Source organism: Protopterus annectens, chromosome 2.part0 (assembly GCF_019279795.1).
Source record: "Protopterus annectens isolate FY-2018-M chromosome 2.part0, PAN1.0, whole genome shotgun sequence".
Lineage (NCBI taxonomy): Eukaryota > Metazoa > Chordata > Ceratodontiformes > Protopteridae > Protopterus > Protopterus annectens.
The window spans coordinates 523,652,470-523,674,944 of NC_056728.1; positions in this window are offsets into that span (position 1 = coordinate 523,652,470).

Sequence of the window (22,475 nt, forward strand, 5' to 3'; positions counted from 1 at the left end):
CATATATTCTGTTTTAGCCATGCTGACCTTCATTCCTCTCCTCTCTAAAGCATATCTCCACCTCTCCAGGGTCTCCTCAACCTGGTCCCTACTCTCACTACATATCACAATGTCATCTGCAAACATCATAGTCCATGGGGCCTCCTGTCTAATCTCATCTGTCAACCTGTCCATCACCACTGCAAATAAGAAAGGGCTCAGAGCTGATCCTTGATGTAATCCCACCTCCACCTTAAATGTATCTGTCACTCCCACCGCAGTCCTCACCAATGTCACACTACCCTTGTACATATCCTGTACCACTCTTACATACTTCTCTGCCACTCCCGACTTCCTCATACAATACCACAACTCTTCTCTAGGCACCCTGTCATATGCTTTCTCTAAGTCCACAAAGACACAATGCGACTCCTTCTGACCTTCTCTGTATTTATCCAACAACACTCTCAGAGCAAATATTGCATCTGTAGTGCTCTTTCCTGGCATGAAACCATACTGCTGATCACTAATCATCACCTCCCTTCTAACCTAGCTTCCAGTACTCTTTCCCATAACTTCAAGCTGTGACTGATCAATTTTATCCCTCTGTAGTTACTGCAGCTCTGCGCATCACCCTTATTCTTAAAGATAGGTACCAAAACACTTTTTCTCCACTCCTCAGGCATCCTCTGACTTTCCAAAATTTCATTAAACAATCTGGTTAAAATTTCCACTGTCATTTCTCCTAAGCACCTCCATGCTTCCATTGGTATGTCATCTGGGCCAACAGCCTTTCCATTCTTCATCCTCTTCATAGCTGCTCTTACTTCCTCCTTGCTAATCCTGATTCACTTCCTGATTCACTATCCCCACATCATCCAACCTTCTCTCTCTCTCATTCTCTTCATTCATCAGCCCTTCAAATTAGTCTTTCCATGTACTCAACACACTATCCTCACTTGTGAGTACGTTTCCCTTACTATCCTTTATCACCCTTACCTGCTGCACATCTTTCCCAGCTCTGTTCCTCTGTCTAGCCAATCGGTACAGGTCCTTTTCTCCCTCTTTAGTGTCCAATCTCTCATACAACTCTCTATATGCCTTATCCTTAGCCTTCACCACCTCTCTCTTTGCCATGCGCCTCATCTCCTTATACTCATGTCCACTTTCTTCATCTCTTTGACAATCCCACTTCTTCTTCGCCAGCCTCTTCCTCTGTATACTCTCCTGTACTTCCTCATTCCACCACCATGTCTCCTTGTTCTCCTTCCTCTGTCCAGATGTCACACCAAGCACCTTCCTAGCAGTCTCCCTTACTAGCTCTGCTGTAGTTACACAGCTATTTGGTAACTCTTCATTGCCTCCCAGTGCCTGTCTTAACTCTTCCCTGAATTCCACCTCACAATCACCCTTTTTTAACTTTCACCATTTAATCCTTGGCACTGCTTTCACACTCCTCTGCTTCTTGATCACCAACATCATCCTGCAGACCACCATTCTATGCTGCTTAACTACACTTTCCCCTGTCACCACTTTACAGTCTCCAATCTCCTTCAGACTGGCCCTCCTACATAGGATATAATCCACCTGTGTGCATCTTCCTCCACTCTTGTACATCACCCTATGCTCCTCCCTCTTCTTAAAATATGTATTCACCACAGCAATGTCCATCCTTTTCGCAAAATCCACAATCATCTGACCTTCTGCATTCCTCTCCTTAACACCATACCTACCCATCACTTCCTCATCCCCTCTGTTCACTTCACCAACATGCCCATTGAAGTCCGCTCCAATCACTAGTCTCTCACCCTTGGGTACACTCACCACCACTTCATCCAACTCACTCCAAAATTTTTCTTTCTCATCCAACGCACACCCAACTTGTGGAGCATATGCACTAACAACATTCATCATTACACCATCAATTTCAAGCTTCATAAACATCACTCTGTCAGACACACTCTTCACCTCCAAAACACTCTTGGCATACTGTTCTGTTAGGATAACCCCTACCCCATTTCTTCTACCATCCACACCATGATAGAACCATTTGAACCCGCCTCCTATACACTTGGCCTTACTTCCCTTCCATCTGGTCTCTTGCACGCACAATATAGCAACCTTCTTTCTCTCCATCATATCAGATAGCTCTCTCCCTATACCAGTCATACTACCAACATTCAAAATTCCTACCCTCAGTACTACACTCCTAACCTTCCTCCTCCCTTCCTGCCTTAGGGCATGCCTCCCCCCTCCTCTTTGTCTTTGGCCAACAGTAGCACAATTTCTGCCTGTTCTTGAACAAATTCTTTTATTCCTCATGTACAGGGATTTAGGGATGTTTCACCTAATATGACCTGGATGACAACTGGAGGCATATAATAATGAATTTGAACAAAGGGGCTTTCTGCCATCTGTGCGAGGGGTTTTTTGCTGACTTATCATTATAGCCCAACCAAACTTGGAAGACCCTTTGGAGGAAGAACAAGAACATCTTGATCTCCCTCTAGCACTACAGGAGTCCTGCTGTTCCCAGTATCTGAAGCAACCATAGTCACTCAGACAGGTCTGCTCAAAGAGCAGCAATATAGTTGCCTTATGTGCATGGACACAAGTTTTATTGGGCATCCCATAATGCACATTTCAGTGCAGCAACATACTTATGTAGTGTACATACCAGGTTTAGTTTCCCCAAGTCATTTGAGTTTCTAATAACATAACGGGAATGAACCCCATTCCTAAGTCAAAGTATGATTAAATTTCATGAAATTAGTATTGTTTCAATCTTTGATGTTAGCCAGAAGTGCTCTTTGCACCACCCGCAATGTGCCCAGAATTGACTCCCTGCAATACGGAGTCCATGTACCGGTAACATATCTAAGTATGACTGTAAATTCTTTTTTATAAAACCCATTGCTTCTACTACTATTGGAACTGTCTGTATATCTTTCTTCTACATTGCCCTTGTTTCTACCTGAAAAGTCTAGTATTTTATAATTTTGTGTCTCTCTCGATGTAAAACACTGTAATCACTGGGTGTACCAATTTCTATGATCAATGCTACTTTTGTCTACTTTTTATGGAGCACTATATCTGGTTTTCCCCCATCTATTTTTGAACTGCTGGTAAATGATGAGCCCATATGATATAAACTTCATCATTTTCCATAATGCTTTGTGGTTCATGTTTCCAATGCTTCTCAGCTACTTCAATATTATAATATTTGCACAATCCTAAATGCAACAGTCTTGCCACATTATTCTGCCTTTCAGTATACAGTCCTTCTGCCATTAGTGTATCTCACCAAGTTTTCATTTCTGTTTTACAAGCCCTGCATTTGTCTGTTTTTCCCACATGGTCAATTGACTTTGTAAATCAACATGTAAGCATGTCCACTATTCTGGGCCACCAACCTTTCATCTTTTGGTTTTAATTCACATCTCTTTAACCATTCCTGCATTTGGTCCTGATCAACATGAGGTTGTTCCAACAGTTTTCTGTACTTGCAACTATATTTAGCATTTTCCACATTTCTTGCCTTCTCATCTGATCATTCACTTTATATTCTTTCTTTTTGTTTTGGCACATTCATTTGCTGCCTGATTTTTATCTACTTCTGGTCTGATTTCCATTTCCACTTGACACCAATATGCTTCTCCTAAACTAAGCAGGGAAGTCATCTTAAGCTTACTCTTCTCATGTTTTAAAATTTTCACTATGTTTAAATCTTGTGAGGTCAGCAAATATGTGTGCAGTCCTGCGATTGCAGATCTGTACATGTAATCAATTTTGAGGAGGCCCATACCTCCCTCAGAATGGGGATTACATAATCTTGGTGTCCACTGATTTTTACAAATCATTTGATTTGCTGCATGATGACATGCAGCATTTTTCTTGTTTTCCTGTCCAACTGATCCAGTACCTTTTGGGGCCGGTCAGTCACTCCAAAACTGTAAGTTAGGACAGGAAGAACAAATTGGTTTATAGCTTGGACTTTGTTCCTAGACATAAGAACTGTTTTCAGTATTAATTTTAGTCTTCTAAAATATTCATTTTACTCACATTTGTTCATATTTTATTGTTGATCCTTCATCACTTCCTAAAATATTTATATACTCCCTCTTGCTCAAGTTCTTTTATATCACATTCCTGCTCAAGACTGGTGTTTTCTTGGTGCTGCAGCTTTCCTGCTTTAAGGCTTGCTTTTGCACATTTATCAAAACCAAATGACATTCGTACACCTTGACCAGTTTTGACCATTGTAGTTGGGCTTTCAGTTCCTCATCTGATGAACTATACAGTTTTAAATTATCCACAAAAAGAAGATGAGAAGTCTTTACACTTTGTTGTTTTCAGAGTGCTGAACTGTAGCCATGACCTTATCTGTTAAGTAGACAGATTAATGGGTTAAAGGCAAAACAGAAGAGCAGTGGTAACAGAGATTCACCCTGGAATATCCCCTTTGAATTTTTATTTTTGGAATAATAGTTTGTCCTTTATTTATCATGACTTAACTGAAAAGTGGTTTTCCACTCTTTCTCAGTCACTGAAATGTAGTTGATTAGTGTAGAGCTTATTTTATACATTATTTAAGCACTCTTTTATCCATGAATGTGGACTTGTGCCAAATGCTTTTTGTAGTCTAGCCATGCCGTACTTAGATTCTTCCCCTTTCTAAAGTTCTGCATTATGATTTTATTTAATGACAAATGATCCTTTCTTCCATGTTACTTTATTTGTTACCCTTTTGCTCTATTGCCAAGATTGAGTTTTCTTCTAAATGACTATTAATTCTGTCAGCATCAGTTCCAGTATATACTTTAAACATCATTGGAAGGCACTTTATTGCTCTATAATTTTTAGTATAGTTTTCAGGCTCGCTCTTAAGGAGGAGTATTGCTTTTCTTGATGTTAACCAGGTTGGACATTTGGGACTGGGGTTTCCAGTCAGGAGTCTTTCTTAATTTTGTTTCAATTTCTCTGGCCGTTACTTCATCCCATTTTATATTTTGTACATTTGCTATTTACTTCTGTTATATCACATTAATTTCTATGAATAGTCCTGATTACTGTGTTCATTTGTTTTAACAAATTTCTTACATTTTGGGCCTTATTGACTTTCTGTAATCTATTTATTTCATTTATCTTAATATGTATATCCATCTCTGTTTAATTCAGCAACTCTTCCCTTGCACCATTTTCTTCTAAACTGAGGGCATGATCTTTGTTCTCCATTTCCTGTGAGCATTGTACAGAAAGTTCCAGATCATCTTCCTGTGCCATATTCTCTTCAGTTTCATCCTGTGTCATCTGTTGCCCTTTTATATGGAAACTCACTGGCTTATCACTCTACAACATTAACTGCACCAGAGTTGCCACAGTTTCCTGTTCCTTCCCTTACTGTGCAAGTCCAGCTGAAGTTTTATACTGGTTTCCTACTGAAGGCTCCAAAGTATTTTCACATTGCAACTGATTAGATGTTTCCCACTCCACTTTTTTGTCCTTAACTTGGGGATTCATTATTCTGTCCTGCTGTTGTGTTATCAGTTAGATTTTCTACAGCAAATCCTTCACATTGCAGGTAATCCATAACCTCAGCTTTTATTTCTTTAACATCTCCATTACTAATCCTCCTTTCTACTTTGCCACTTTGTTTTCTTATATTTGTATTGTAAAATGTTCATATCCAGATGCCTTTGTTTGTATTTCTCTTCAAATATTTTTGGTGCTGCTCTTTTTGTATTAATTAGTTTTGCTTTCTCCTTTGCATAAATATTGTACTATATTAAATCTCTTTTTTTTCTTTCTCATGTCCATATTTCTTCTTCAGAAGTCTCCTGCACCAGTTTCTTCTTACTTGATTGACTCATTGTTCCATCATGCTGTGATATAACCCATGTTAGACTTTTGACACTAAATCCTTCACTTTGTAAGTATTCCATAGCTTCAGCTTATATTTTTTTAACTTCTACTTTACTAATCTTATGTTCTGCATTCCACCTTTGTGACCTTATTGTTTATATTGTGAAATTTTCTGTATCTGGGTTCCTTTATTTTTCTTTTTCTTTGAATATCTTTGGAGGAAACATTCAGGCATCTATGCAGGAATAGTGTAACCTGCAGAAATGTATTCGGTTACTAACCGAATACATTTCTGCAAATTACAAAACGCAGGCATGACAGCTCCAAAGAAAGCATGTATTCAATGTAGTAGGCATGCCAATGGCCAAATATATGGCCATTGGCATGGTAAATAGTTGCAAAATTATAAAAAATAACTTTTATATTTTTTGGTCGATTTCAGCCGTTTAAGCATAGGGCAGTGGAGCGCAAATGGGATCGGCCTGAAAATAAAAAAAAAAAAAGCTGGCAATAAGCTTTTAAACCAAAATCAGCATTGTGCCATAATAGTCAATGGCATGCAGAAGACAATAATGCCATTGAATAGTTGTTGCTAAGGGGGAAGGCTGTCAGTCTTGTAACCATGCATTAGCAGTTAGTTTTATGCAAATGAGGGGATCGATACGGAATCACAGATTTCCCCTCAGTGTTAGCTAACACCCAACTGTGTAAGTGTAGTAACACCATGGTGCAAGCCTAAGAGGTAGCTGACTTCATAAGGGGGTGTGTCATGCATGTTGTAAGCTTATTGGAGCTCTGTGGCCTGTGTTTGCCCTTAGCTAAGCACAGCTAAGGAAGGCGGTGTGTCTGAGGCTGCCTGGCAATGTTTAAATTGCCTAAACAGGTGTGCACGCTGCGCATCGGGTTTTAAACACAAAAAAATAAATAAAACAGGAAATAGCAGCTCTGTTCACATCTAAGCACTCAATATGTGTGACTCACCTCAGGGATTAAACAAGGAGGCAATGGGAAGGGAAAACAGCAGCAGGAAGACAATCAAAGTATAGCTGGCAGGTGAAATATATCAGAGTCAGCCAATTACACAGTCAGCAGCCCAGCCTAGCCCAGCATACTACTATAAACTATACAAACACCTTTAACTCTAGTTTTTCCCATAAAATCTACACCACTGATGTACACAGATGGGGACATTTTACCAGACAAAACTAACAAAATGATAGGGATTGCTGTCGCTATCACACATCAATATGTGGAAGAGGCTGAGGGTAGTGAGGATGAGAATGCTAATGACCAACCCAAAGTGAAGAGAAGGAGAAGAGTGCACAGACCCAGGGTAACTTACCAAGGGCTACATGAGCTGAAGATAGTGGAGTGCTATAGGGTGGACAGGGACATCCTACAGCAAATTGTTGAGCTGTGCTGGCCACGTCTCACACATAGAAACAACAGAGGGGAACACATCCCAGGGGATACCAAGGTATGTGTAGGCTTAAGAATACTAGCCACAGGTACCTTACAAAGGCCAACTGTGGATATTAAAGGGATCTCACAGGCATCAGCATCAAGGGTACTGCACCAATTCCTGGAAGCTATGTCAGCACATGCCAGTGAGCACATATATTTCCACAACACCTGTGAGGCATTGACCAGCAATATTCGTCTCTTCCCACCAAATAGCAGACTACCCTGAGGTAGTGGGTGCTATAGACTGCATGCACATACACATCAATGCGCCACCTGGTGAGCGAGGTAGGGTCTGCATAAACCGCAAGGGCTTCCCCTCCATCAACAGCCAGGTTGTGTGATGCCCAGGGCATTATAATGAATGTGTGTGCTGGCAGCCCTGGAAGCTAACATGACTCCCACATCTGGCATATGACACAGCTGTACCAGAGATTTGCCAGTGGGGACATCCCATATGGCCACCTAGTGGGGGATGCTGGTTACGCACTGGAGCCATGACTGATGACACCCATCATAAATGCACACACACCTGAACAAGAACTCCATAATGAGGCACACACACAAACGAGAATCATAACAGAACATGTGTTTGGGATGCTCAAGTCACGGTTCTGGTACCTGAACATATCTGGTAGAGCCTTGCAGTACTCTCCAGCTACATGTACACATATTTTCATTGTATGTGCCATGCTACACAATATGATCCTATGGAAACAGCTACAGCAGGAACAACACAGGGCAGGGCCACACAGCCTTCCACCATTGCCAAGGCCAGCACAGGCACAAAGTGACTCAGAGGAGGAACAACCTAAGCCTACCCATGTAGGCAGAAGGAGGCATGCCCAGTACACCCAGGCTTTGGCAAAGAGGCAACGTATAGCACATACACTGACATGGTAGGAACCCAGGGAATGACACCTCTCTCTGACTTGCACATACAGTAAAAGGCATGCCAAACATGCCACTACCTGTGCTTTACCATGTATAGGGAGTGTACTATGTACATCCAATATAGTCAGCCCTCCAGCACCATCCTCAACACTGGCACAGACACAAGTAACTCACTCTTCCTATCAATTGCTGAATGGAGTAGTATGTTCTGCTAGTCATAGCTATGGTATGGATGCGAGCATGCAAGGGAATCAGGTGGCTGATTGGGATGGCAGCAGATACTGGACACCTAATATGGGCAGCATGGAATCCATAACAAATACTGGTGTCAGCAAAGCAGGCAGTACTAGAAAAGGTGACAAATCCCACTTCAGTACATGTGGTGGCACAAATGTGTGTCCATAGGACATCCCACTGCAGTACATGTGGTGGCACAAATGTGTGTCCATAGGACACACACATGCATGGCAGTGAGGTTCACATACCCAGCAACAGCCTCAGCTAGCAGGACAGGTATAGATGACCAAAAAGAAAGGTTGTACTAAGGCCTCCAATTAATGGCAATGGATAACAGACCCCCTCCAGAGCTACACAGACAGACTACAACAGGTCAGGCATTTGTATATTAGTTCTGCAAGGTATGAAGTCTGAAATTGAAATGTAGGTCAATAAAACCTAAGATCTGTACAATACTGATATGCCTTTAGTCTGCATGATAGGTCAGAATACAAACAAAATGGAAGCCAACAGAGTACCTTAAATACTAGTACAGTCAGCAGTAACATGTACAAGTGTGGTTAATAATAGTAGAGCACAGATTACCTGAGCAGGCCCAATTAACAGTATAGAAAATTGCACGTGTACAATATGCAGGGCTCTGTATGTTAGGTTGCTGTGTGTTGTACATTGTGTGGAAGTGGTCAGCATATAGGCATGGAGGGTTGTGTCCCAGTGGCCTATGGCCACTACTGTTGATGACAGGGCCATGTTCTGACAACTGCTGTGCCAACCACAATGCATCCCAGCAAGACCCAATTCCGCAGTCATCCATACTCATTGTTCAGATGGCAATATCTTTTACCATCTGAAAGATGGACATGCCATGAATGTGGACCCAAGCATACACACAGTACACAGGTGGAAGTACCCCAGACAGATTACATAAAATGTAACTGTCAACTGCACACACCTTTGGAATTGTACATACAGGTTAGCAGCACGTTAGTTGTATGTGTAATATGGAATACTGATGTAGTCTGTCCAATCACTGGCACACCACAAAAGGCACAGTTTTGAAGTAATGAGAGAATGCCTATGTCCCCATACAAGGCTGCATAAGGGGAATGTCCCAGGTATATCTGTGAGAAACTTCCATATCACACATGCACTCAGCTCACCCCACCATCATCCAAGGGTTTATCACAGGTCATATCCCTGCTGTTGGGAATGAGTACAGCATGACCCTCACTTCTGTATGGGAATACTCACAGAATGTAGCATGCCAAAGATGTGTCCTATGCAGGTGTGTCCCTACCCTAGCTGTAAGCATCACCCTGCCAGCATCCAGACCAATGGATTAATACAGACAGGAAGTATTGCCATTAACACCTCCCACACTTACCCTGTCACCCCAGGGGAATCCAGTGGCTCACAGCCTGGGACTTTAGGAGTGACAGAATGCACTGGCCTGCTACAGATGGCATGCATCATTACCAAATGCCCTACAGTCCTCTGTCAAAGGCCAGTGCCTAACCTGTACTGCCAATGTATGTTATCTCATGGGGTCACACATAACAACATAACACAGCCCACAGAACACAAATGCAAGGCCATGACCACAAATTACAGTAGCATGCCCACCATGTCCTACTGCATGAACTGTGGACCAACCCCTAAATAACGCTGGGATGAAGGGACAACTATAGGGATACTTCCCAGATATCACTCACATAATGTTAGGAAGAGGATAGAATAACAGAGTGGGGGGGGGTGAAGAAGCATGGACTCCATGGAGTGTGTGAAATCTGAAACTTTGATGTGTGCCCATACTACCCCTGCCTGCAAACCTAGTAATGGGTGGCTACAAACCTGCTTGTAAGCCATAATGTGAAGGGAAACTTACAAGATATATGAGCCCTGCCTCTGGATAACCTCAATGAATCTGTAAAGCTGAGAGGTATGGCCACAGCAGGATATGGCCATTCTGTTATGTTGATAGATGTACAAGCAGGGGATCCTCAGCCACCACAGTACAAAGGTGCTGGACCATTTTCACAGCTCCATCAGCAAGTGTCTGTACCTGCCCCTCCAGAATGGCATGAGTGTGCAATAATATGTAGGCTGCAGACCACAATACTAGATACAGCTTCATTCATCTTGTATTTCCCTGAAAATAACTGAGCAAATAAGTATATCTGTTGGTAGTTGATGACATAATACAACACAGTGTAAAAATGTATATGTCTGAATATCTCTGCTAACACCAACCATGTAAGACAAGCAGCACAGACAGCAATAGCTACAGCATCCCACTATCTGTTGACCACTGTGACTCCATATTGTCAAACTATTTACAGATATCCTGCAGGAACAGGTTGATAGCTGTTGGTGTAGAACACAAAATCCTGCACTGGTGAATTTGCACACTCAGTACAGAAGGTTATACTGGGCATGATCCTACACTATGAAGCCCATGTCTGACAACAATAGTGGACTATACATATCTGTCAGTCACAGATGTCTGTGCACACACAACACATTATACACCATTCATGCTTTGCACACACATTGGATAGGAATACTCAAACATATCCAAGGCCAACACACTATAATAGGTCAAACATACACACACAGATGTGGGGAAGAGAGAGGCAGACAGTGACATAGAGATTGCTATCATGAGTCCTGTCCCAACAACCACACATCCAATTGGCCAATATCACATGATTTGCCAAAGTCAATCACTGTAGACATTTGCTTTTGGTAGCCCTCAGCCCTTTAGCATCTGTGGTGCTTCTGATAACTGTGTAACATGATAGTACAAATCAGTATTCATCCAGCACTTGTATATCCAGTCCTGTGAAATGTAAAGTTGTGTGTGACCGAGTGTTGTGTGCGTGTGTCCACAAAGGAATGGTTTATGGCCCATTCACACACACTGCACTTCCCATAGCCCAGGTTAGCACTCATGCTGATGTCAGTCACCTTGAAATAATCCTCTGGCCAATAGTCATCCCTATAATCTCTGGTGCTTGTGATAACTGTGTAATGTTATAGTGTAACATACTGGTTAGGTAGGAGTTCTACTCCCAGACATGACAACTGTGTGTGTGTGTGTGTGTGTGTGTGTGTGTGTGTGTGTGTGTGTGTGTGTGTGTAGAGATTAATGATTTTGAGGCCATTCACAGTCACTACACCTCCCATTGCCCTACTTTAGCAAGCCTGCTGATGTCAGTCACCTTGAAATACCCCTTTGGAAAAGGGCTAGCCCTGTAAGCTCTGTGGTGCGTGTGATAACTGCATAATGCTATAGTGTAACATACTAGTCAGGTAGTAATTCTAATCACAGACATGACAACTGTGAGACTCTGTGTGTGTGTGTGTGTGTGTGTGTGTGTGTGTGTGTGTGTGTGTGTGTGTGTGTGTGTGTGTGTGTGTGTGCATGCATGTGTGTGCGTGTGTGTGCATGTGTGTGCGTGTGTGTGTGTGTGTGTGTGTGTGTGTGTGTGTGTGTGTGTGTGTGTGTGTGTGTGTGTGTGTGTGTGTGTGTGTGTGTGTGTGTGTGTGCGTGTATAGAGATTAATGCTTTTAAGGACATTCACAGTCAGTACACCTCCCATTGTCCTACTTTAGAGAGCCTGCTAATGTCAGTCACTTTGAAATATCCCTTTGGATAAGGGCTAACCCTTAAAGCTCCATGGCACATACAATAAGTGCGTAATGTAACATACTAGTCAGGTAGGAGCTCTAATCCCAGACATGGCAACTGTGAGACTCTGTGTGTGTGTGTGTGTGTGTGTGTGTGTGTGTGTGTGTGTGTGTGTGTGTGTGTGTGTGTGTGTGTGTGTGTGTGTGTGTGTGTGTGTGTGTGTGTGTGTAGAGATTAATGCTTTTGAGGCCATTCATAGTCAGTATACCTCCCATTGCTTTACTTTAGCAAGCCTGCTGATGTCAGTCACCTTGAAATACCCTTTTGGAGAAGGGCTACCCCTATAAGCTCTGTGGCACGTGTGATAACTGCATAATGCTATAGTGTAACATACTAGTTAAGTAGGAGCTCTAATTCCAGATATAGCAACTGTGAGACTCTGTGTGTGTGTTTGTGTGTAGAGATTTATGATTCTGAGGCCATTCACAGTCACTACACCTCCTATTGCCCTACTTTAGCAAGCCTGCTGATGTCCATCATCTTGAAATATCCCTTTGGACAAGGGCTACCCCTATAAGCTCCATTGTGTATACGCTAACTACATAATGCTATAGTGTAACATACTAGTTAGGTAGGAGTTCTAAAAAACTGGAATGCAGGCAAGAGGGCTTGAGGCACGCACACAGTAGTAGTTTCCAAAGTTTATTCTTCAGACTTTGCTTCAAACAAACAATAAAAACATTAAAAACCAGTAACCATAAAGCTCTTTTCATCTCACCCCTTAGTGAGACTTCATCAGACAGTTGCAACAAGAATGTTTCAAACATAAATACAAATGCAAACCAAATCAACTTCCTCCAACCAAATTTACTGTTGGAAACATTCTTGTTGCAACTGTCTGATGAAGTCTCTCTAAGGGGTGAGACAAAAAGCGCTTTATGGTTACTGCTTTTTATTGTTTTTTTATCATTTGTTTGAAGCAAAGTCTGAAGAATAAACTTTGGAAACTACTACTGTGTGAGTGCCTCAAGCCCTCTTGCCTGCATTCCTGTTTTTACAGTTATCTATTTCAGTATTCTAAGCCTGTCTAGGTAGGAGTTCTAACCACAGATATGACAACTGTGAAACTCTGTGTGTGTACAGATTAATGATTTTGAAGTCATGCACAGTCACTATTGCTCCTATTGCCTTCCTTTAGCAAGCCTGCTGATGTCAGTCACCTTGTAATACCCCTTTGGACAACAATCAGCACTATAAGCTCCATGGCGCATGCCAGAAATGCGGAAAAATGTAGCAGCAGTAACTACACAGGTATGGGTTTGAATCTCATCTGTGGCAAGTGTTTGTGTGTGTACCTCAAAGATTTTGGCTCCATTTACAGACAGTACACATCTCAGATCCTGACTTTAGCAGTCCTGCAGATATCATCCACCTTACAAGTACTTGTTGCCAAGCCTAAACCATGTCAGGTCAGTGGTGTATGTGGTAAATGCATAACATAATGGTTCATAAAGATTGTTCGACAGAGGTTTGAACCTCACCCCTGGCAAATGTAAATGTGTGATTAGGGTAAAATTATTTTGGGATCTGTCATCCACTACATCACCCAAGGTTGGTATTTACAAGCGCTGGTGATGTTCTTCATCTTAGAAGTACCTTGAGACAACATCCTTCCGATAAGCTCCATGGTGCATGTGATAAATGTGGTATACTGTAGTAGCAATGCATAGCTAGGTAGAGGTTTGAATCTCAGTATTGGCAAGTGTGTGTCTGTCACCAGTATCCTGTGTGGAAGTTTCTGTGATCCTGTAATGACAGCATAGATTGTGGGGCGGTTTTTGCTAAATTATTATATTGAGGACCTACTATATGTCACAATGTCCACCTTACAAGGACAACAGATGTCAAACACCAGAGAGGTTGGTGTAGACAATCCATAGACTTACATGTGACATTATGGATCGGTGAACAATATAGGCAACCCTTGTATTACTCAGAGAACACTCTCCACCGATGTTTCATACACAAACAAACTTGGCTAGGCAACAACCACTATATTGGTAGATGCCTGCATATTTCCCACAGATATTGACCATGGTGTGATTGCAGTGGACTATATGCCTGTTGACCACAACAGCACCACTGACATCAGAAAGTACTGTGATGTGTAACATCTCCTGACTGTGTGTGTGTGTTATCCAGCAAGCACCCTGTTCCATCCCTACAATAGGCAAATAAATGCTTACAGTGGTCCTTTTGCTATGTTCCCCATTAGACGCCTGCAACAACTGCTGAGTCTGCAAATGTAACCCACAAAGGGAATTCCATGCCTTATACACATACCATATATGGACAGACACCATTAACTCCACTGAATGCCTGTATCATGCTGTCAATGTAGGTGCAAGCACAACCTCAATTACATAACCAGATATCCCCAAATGAGGTCAGGAATGCTACATCAAAAGATAACAATCTGTACATACAACATGCTCCAAAGACCTCAAGTACACTTCCATATGTCAAAGAAAATGCATGTGGAACATGTGCAAAACCCAGACACTGTCCATGTTATAGAATATAGCTCACATACATGGGGAGCAGTGCACATCACTGGCCACCCAGAATATTAACCCAGATGAGTGGATGGTGAATACAATACCCACCTGTGGGAACCATTCCAGGAACTACACCACTTAGCCACACTGGAGACCATTGTTATGTGGCCTGATGCCAAGGTATTCTCTTTGCCTAACCTTGTACAGCTGTCAGACACAACCACCTACTACACACCTACGAAGCAATGAACCAATGCATCTCAGTACTGGCAGATGTGTGTGTATGTGTGTGTGTGTGTGTGTGTGTGTGTGTGTGTGTGTGTGTGTGTGTGTGTGTGTGTGTGTTTGTATGTGAAGAGAGTAATGATTTTGAAGCCATTCACAATCACTACACCTCCCATTGGCCTAATTTAGCATGCCTGCTGATGTCATCCATCTTGTCATAACCCTTTGTCCATGTAGCAGGCATATAAGCTCTGTGGCACATGATAACTGCATAATACTGTAGTGTAACAAACTAGTTAGGTAGGGGTTCTAATCTTGATACTGCCAACTGTGATGACACCTGTCTTTGTTGACATTCACATGTACTACACTTCCCTTATCCCATCTTTAGCACTGTTGCTGATGTCACTCACCTTCAATGATACCTTCATACAACTCTCCAAAATATAAGTTCTGTGGCGCATGCAATAACTGCATAACACTGTAATGGAAATACATAGTCAGGTAGGGGGTTGAGACTCAGTACTGGCAAGTGTGTGTATCATCAGTATCCTGTGTGAGTGTTGGGGTGAGTGTGTGCTGACAGTATCCATTTGCTACATCATTATATTGAGGACCTATATGGCCCATTCTCCAGATTACAAGGCCAACAGTTTTCAAACACTGTAGAGGTTGTTGTAGACAATCCTCAGCCATAAATGTGTGCAGCCATGTGCAATTACTATGTGACAGTATGTATTAGTAAACAATATAAGCAACTGCTATAATATCCAGATACCCCTCTCCACCCAAGGATCATACACAAACACACTTGGTTCTTGCTCTCTTACACCCTTCCTTTCTTACTTTGTCTCTGTCTCCCTCTTTCTTTCCCTCTCTGGTGGATGTGGAAAAGTACATCTGTTTTGCATAGGCAACAGCTTGAGTTTTTTAATGAATGCTCATGATCAGCTGATGGCCTCTGCATGAATTGCAGTCCCCCACTTGCTAATTGCATGTGGAACAGCTGTGGTATCATTCCTATAGCCAATTGCATGGAAACACACTCCTATAACTAAGCACTTCATGTGGGTGTTGATCCTTTTCCTTCACTGTGAGCAGGACTTCATGTGGGTGTTTGATAAACAGCATCACAGAGAGTAGTTGGAAATACCTCTTACAACATACACTGTGGAGACAGGCCAACAAACAGGAGGGGGATCTTCCAGACATGGGGGACATAATGTAAGTAGTGCTGTTCTACATTTGAAGTAATGTTGGTTTAACAGGGTTTGTGTGGATAGGGCTGTTCTACATGATTTAAAGTATGGCATGACAGTGTTATGTGGTTGAGGAAATTCTCACCTGTAGGGCTATCTGCAGACTGTCCAGAGTTTGGAATCTTACATGTGTTGTGTTACTCACACATTTCCTATCTTTAGATATGCAGTAGCATACTCTGATTATTGCAGTCAGTACATGGTGACATCCATGTGAGTTACTGACTTCATATCCCTCAGAAGAGATATGTCACAACAAACCCTGTTACACCAGGAAATTTCTCAGATTATCACAGCAATATGTCAATATTGGTGCTGTGTCTGTGCCTCTCTCCCCCAAGTCTGTCACCCTTTGTCCATATGTCATGCAGTAGGAGGTGCATATGTACAGTACATCATTTACAGACATCATACCTGGTCACAAGCCAGTGAGATATAAGAGTGCTAGACATGTTATGTATAGTAGGCCTTATATTTAAGGACAAAACCCGGGCATTCTATTGTAGTGTGTACAGTAGTGAGGTATGTGTATTTATAATGATTGCTGACAGATTGTGTATTGTGAATATTTTACTTGGCTTGTGTACAGACTGTGGTAGATGTCATTGTTTTTGGTCCTGTTCTATCTGATATTGCATGCTGCTCCAGTTTATGGTACCCTATCAGTGTACATGTTTGTAGGGCCAGACTGACACATGTCCCATACCACAGTCAGACATCAGACTACACTGTGTATTGGCTCAGTATATGTAGGGTTATTGTGTGACTGGCTCATATGAGGGTGGTGGTGTTCACACAGTACATATACTGTAACATTACTTAGGCTTACCATAATGTGACTGTGGCTATGTTCATATTGGTTGTGGGTATGCACTTTCACAATGGTGTCTGTTACTCCATGCTGTTGCATGCCTGTAGTGCTTGCTATATTTGCAAGTACATGTGTATTCCCCCATATGAAACTTGGGTCAGTGTGGTGGCAGTCTGCCTGTAGTTTGCACAGTGCTTTGTGACATGCCTAGCTGCTCAGTGTATTTAGCTAGTGTGATGTTATGTGCAGATATTTGTCAGATGAACTATTGCCTAGCCACCATAACTGTTGTGTAATGTCTGAAAAAACAGTGGGATGGTGTAAAGATGTAAGCAGTGGAAAGTATGTGGATTTGGGACCTCTGCTCTTTCAGTTAATATGTGTTAGGACAGACAGGAGTGTGTGAATGCATCAACTGTGTGAGCTTATCTATTCCAGTATTTTTGTGATATCCCCATTTACATGGCTGTAAAGATCCACTTTGTCAGGCTTAGTTCACACATCTTGCACTAAGGAATTCTGTGTATACCTCTGCACTGACCAGATGTCAAACTGTCCAAGTTTATTGGTTATATCTCTGCTGTATTCCACAGGATCATCACTGTGATTTGTGATGATCTTATGATGTCTGTCTGTAACTGATGGTGTACATGTCAGTATCAGAAGTGACTTCCCACACACCATGTCTGTTAACTCAACCCCTGCTACTGTAGCAACATTCCACAGTTATACCTGCAATACTTACATGACATCCCCTTGCACTAGGAGGTTGTGACTCTTGGTGCTGAGGTATGACTCTGGTACAATGTTATGGGCATATGTTAGGTATATATATATATATATATATATATATATATATATATATATATATATATATATATATATATATATATATATATATATATATATATATATATATATATATATATATATATATATATATATGTGTGTGTGTGTGTGTGTGTGCTTGTGTGTCTGTGTGTGTGTGTGTGTGTGTGTATATATATATATATATATATATATATATATATATATATATATATATATATATATATATATATATATGTATACAGATCCTTATGTGTAGACATGACTGTTGTATACACCTTCCCAGATGTTATCACACCATATATATATATATATCTGATATGTGTATATTTAGATATAACAACATACTTGATTCAACACTAATATCACTAACAAGTACTACACAATTGTAGAAGACAAAGCAGTTGTTCAATACTATTCAGTATGTGTACTTACAAATATATGGTAAAAAACAACTCTTCACAGCTGTGATGGCTTAGTGGTTAACTGCTGTGACTATAGTGTACAGGGTCCTGGGTTCAAGACCTGCAAGGAGTATATATTTTGTTGCTAGTCAGAAAAATGACTGTTGGATACAGAGTGGTTAAGGCAGTTTTGAGCAGCTTTAAGCGGGTTTGCATGGGTTCGCCCGATGCTAAGTGCTGCTAATGTGCAGTTAAATAAATTGGCACTTACCATGTAGGCTTCACTTACCAGTGTGGAAATCAGCTTAGCATTTACATTTAATCAATGGTTACACTTGTTAAGCATAGCTTATCCTTGGTAACCAGAGATCACATTCCAGTCTGATAAAATAGCAGGGTAATGACATCTTTAATAAGTGTATTTATTTCTGTGTACATAACATGCTTCTATGTGGTGTCATTACAGTAGCAAGGGTTGTGAGTATACCGCCTGGGACGCCTGGGTATACATGGTGAGTACAATATCCTTTTCCTTTTGTATGTGTTTCATACATGGGTAGTATCCCAGGTTATATGCAGTCACACGTGCATGCATTGTATCATTATGTTACTACTGTTAACAGTGCTTTCCCAATTAAGAGTAGATTGCAGATTGTAGTACTGGAACCATACACTCCTGCATGCAAAGCTGGACTCTGAGTACTGACTATCATGTTCTTGGTGGGTGAGCTGTGTGTTATTAAGTGCTTGCTACTGGACATTGATCTAATATGTGGATATTAACTGTAGATTACTATGTGGATAGGACATGTCATTGAGGACTGCTGTCATGTAGTAAGGACATACCTATTAGTGTCAGACATCTATCTGTCAAAACATTAGTCCTAATGCATAACTTGTTGGCTAGCTGATTTCTGTCTGTCCTCGGTACAGATTTGCATATGTCAGGTATCCATCTGGGCTGCTCACAGGCAATCTATGCTTGACTGACACTGACATGTCTGCCCAGCTGTGTTATGAATGCCACAGCTAGGAAACCCCACCCTGCATGCACCACATGCCATGGATACCTCAACTAGACTACCACAGTCAACAGAACATGCTTGGGTACAGGTTTCCAACCCAGACACTGGCCATGTTATGTAATATATGTTGCAAACATGTCAACTAGAGCACCTCACTGGCCCTCTGCGAGAGACTACCAGATGATTGTATCTTGCATTTAACTATTATCCTGATGATCACTCACTTGGCATCATTTGATAGATGGACTGCTGGCAAATGTCAGGTGGCATGATACCACTATACCCACATTCCCTACTCTTCTCATCTCTCCATGGACAATATCCTGGTACACATCTAGTAACACCTGCACCTATGGACTTCAGTACTGACAAATGTGTTAGTGTGCATTGCTGAGAATAACAGTGTGTGTGTTTGTAAACCTGCCACTGGTAATACCGTGAGGACCTTCTCACACACTACACCCCCCATTGCCATAGTTAGAAATGGCTGCTGCTGTAATGCACACTAAATGTACCTTGCTGCACTCTTCACCCTATGGGCTACCTGGAGCTTTCAGTACCAGCACAACACTGTTGTATATATGGCTAGATAGGCATGGGTTACCCTCTGAGTCCAGGCAAGTGTGTGTATGTGTGCAAGTGTGTATATTTGCAGGATACAACATTCTTAGGCCACATTCTCCAAATACAATACACCTGGCCATACTGTATAATGAATAGTGATGTTGTTGACATTAGGAGAGCCATGACAAACCATCACCCTACTATCCTTGTGGCATGTGCAATAAATGCATATCCCTGTAGTAGCACTGATGATATAGACAAGGGGTTGTATTGCAGTCCTGGTCAATGTGTGATTGTGGGTATGTCAGAGTGTTTTCATGGGTTTCAGTGAGTAAAAGATCCAATGTGGGGGTTGGGTGCTGGGTATACTGTCTTTACACCATGGTACCCCAATACATGTCCCAAGGTCCACTTTATGAGGACCACTGTCACCATCAACCTTACAAGCAACTGAGTACACTATCCAGCCCAGTGATGCATGTGCTGTGCGCAAATTATCTGTAACAGAATGGACTCACTGACAAAGTAGTTGGCACTGATAAACCCAGGTCTCTCAGATGTGTCTATGACTGTTATGTGTTTGTCAATGTGTATATGATGGTATGGCATATTATGTATTGTCCATTAACACCTAGTACATTTCCCATTACCATAATGTACAAGGCCTGGTGATGTTCCTTACTTAACAAGAGACTCGGGACACACCTCATTCTAAAAGCTGTGTGGTGTGTGCAATTAAGGCCAAACACATTAGTAGCAATAAGTACCTGGGTAGGGGTTCAGTTCTCAGTGTTGCCAAGTAAGTGTGTGTGTATGTGAAGGGATCAACTTCAGTTTGCAGAATATACATGTCCCAGAAGGTCATCTGTCCAACAACTGACTGGCAAATGCAAACATATCAAATGAATCATATCATGAAAATTCATTCCATCAAAACTAGTAGTAGATGTGTAAATGCCCTCCTCCCCACTGTATAGCTGTACAGCGATACTGGAATTGGTATATATAGTTGGCTGTGGATGTTGTGGAAACAGCCACCCTCATTGGGGTTATTGCTGTGTGTATCTCCACACTTAGTCTACTGTAATATGTGGCTGCTGATGTTGTGGAAACAGCCACCCTCATTGGGGTGACTGTTGTGTGTATCCCCACTTTTAGTCTGCTCTAATACTGTACAGTGTATGTTAACAGGTTAGGTAGTCATCACTCACACTATGTGTGGCTTTACACCACCCCAAACCCTCCAAAGTGTAGGGCTGCGCCACCCACACTGCACACCTATGTTTACCAATGCTGGTATTGCACTATATTTAGGAAGGGGATGTATACCCTGCCAGTACCATCATCAATGACATTAAAGTAGCAGACTGATTAATTACTGATGTGTTGTTTTGTCTAATATGTCTTGGTGGAATTACATAGGCTAAAATGGGTTCAATGAAAAATTAAGTACATCCATGTGTACAGTATTCTCTGTGAATTGCATCAGCATCAAAGCCTCTGTGTGTGTGTGTGTGTGTGTGTGTGTGTGTGTGTGTGTGTGTGTGTGTGTGTGTGTGTTACACACAAACATGTGGTGTGTGCCACCCAGTACTCTTACCATTGTCAACTGTAGAAGGGCTGCTGACATCAGCCACCATGCACTCACCTGTATACATCCCTCAGACCTATCAGCCATGTGACACATGCAGTAACTCTTATACAGACCTGTTACTTGTGTTCAGCTGTACCCAGGATATGATACAATCAATGTGTCACCACAGTGCCATAACCCTTGTAAGAAACAACAGCAGACCAACATCCTGCTGAAACATAGACACCTACAACACAAACTGAATACATTATGGAGACCACTATCAGTCAGTGTTAATAACAGCTATAATGCATTATGGCTGGATTGCTACACATCCTGACATGTAAGAATTAAACTTTCCTGCTGAAAACATGTTACACAGCATTACATTACTACATCTTCATACATTCACCCTGTGCATCCGAACCATATTAGCCGGTCCCTGCATCGATGGCATGGATGGCAGGGATGTGGCACAGGTATCATCATATGCACAGGGTGGGTTGTTGGTTTGCCAGACACCTAGGCTGAGCCATTTGGTTGATATCATGTGTGTTTGTTAGGGGGGTTTCATTATTAATTGGGCTGTGCAGATGTGGTGTGTGTAGGTATGGAGGTGCCCTAGCTGTGTTGGTGATGTGTGTGTGTGTGTGTGTGTGTGTGTGTGTGTGTGTGTGTGTGTGTGTGTGTGTGTGTGTGTGTGTGTGTGTGCATGTATGCACACAGTTCGGCCATGTGGCTACACTATACAGAGGTTTGTTGGACAGCTGCAGACTGTACATGGCAGGTTGTGCAGTTCACCTTCTACGGCCATGGTCACAAGAACTGTGTCTGACAGAGGTTCCATGGGCACTACCAGGTACAAGGCCAGATATGCTACTCTCCCCCTGATGACACATGTCCACTGGATCTGGGTCCCTGTTGGGACCAGCCAGGGCCATGTGCACATGGCCTGCTGTATTGTGGTATGGACAACACCCCCTCTGCAGTGCTGGTGCTGGTACTGCCACTATGGGAGCGGCTCTGACTTGTTGCACGTCCACGTAGACCTACATCTGTTGGTGTTGCTGACCTACATCCACGTGGCTGTCACCCTATTCCCACCATATGCTCTAACACGGACATTGCACGGTCAAGGATTCCCACCATCTTACCCAACCGTCT